The following is a 1,091-nucleotide window of genomic DNA, read 5'->3' on the forward strand; positions in this document are numbered from 1 at the left end:
GCTGATCAGATATGGATCCAGATTCTGTTGTTGACTATTTCTCTCCTCAAATCTGTTCACAAACACATTTTACTGTTTATCTGGAATACCAGATCCTGTGTGAGCAGGCAAGGCGCCATTGTTTCCAAACCTAGAGCAGCTCAATTTGCTTTACGTGACCTCCGCTGTCTGCGACAAACTGTCATCGTGACGACCATAACGTCAAACTGGAGGCTTCAAAGCGGGACTCCACAAACCAATGGGTGATGATGGGTTGAAACCTTTCCAAACAACAGCTGTGGACCAACCTGTTTGTATCATTAAATCCTCTCCTGTTTCTGTGCTGAGTGAAATCAATGTTATTAACATTAAAGCAAGTAAAAACTGAACTCAAGTTGCCTTAAATAGAATTTTTTCCTGTTTAATTAGAGTCTTTTGAACCTGAAGCAGAGTGTTTTCTGTTCTCTTGTAGACTAACTGGAACCAACACACCAGCTGATAATTATGTTAAAGGACTGACCGCAGGCACAACAGTTCCCAGAGCAGTTTAGATGAATTAACAGCCAGCTGGAAGGCACTAATAACACAGCATTAATGGCAAAATAAACACTGTGAATGAATGCGACCACTCTACAGGAACTTTGCAAATGAAATAAATGCTGCAGATGAAGCCAGCATGACTTGTTTCTGTTTGCACTTTAATGCAATGCACATATCAGTAATAAAATGCTTTTTAAAGGTCCAGTTTGTAACATTAAGGAGGCTCTATTGGTAGAAACTAATGTAATATTCATAGGTATGTTTTCATTAGTGTATACACTGTATATTTTTCACTTTCTTTTGATTCCCTTTTTGCAGCGTATGACCATTTATTTCACTCGCCTACTAAACAGCACATACAGTCCTGTTTCCTTTTTGTTCTCAGACACTCAACTTCAAGAGTTCAGGACTCTATCACAGGGTAACAAACACATTCACACTAACGGGTAATTCTGAGACTCTATTGCACCTGCATGGACACCAGAGCTTTCACAAGACTCTAGGAAGGAGGAACGTGCATATTCCACAAAGAATTTAAGAAAGGAAGCACCCAAATCGGATCGGCTGTCAAA

This window comes from Morone saxatilis, unplaced genomic scaffold (genome assembly GCF_004916995.1).
Source record: "Morone saxatilis isolate NCDOM2014 unplaced genomic scaffold, NCSU_SB_2.0 Contig11, whole genome shotgun sequence".
In the NCBI taxonomy this organism is placed as follows: Eukaryota; Metazoa; Chordata; class Actinopteri; family Moronidae; genus Morone; species Morone saxatilis.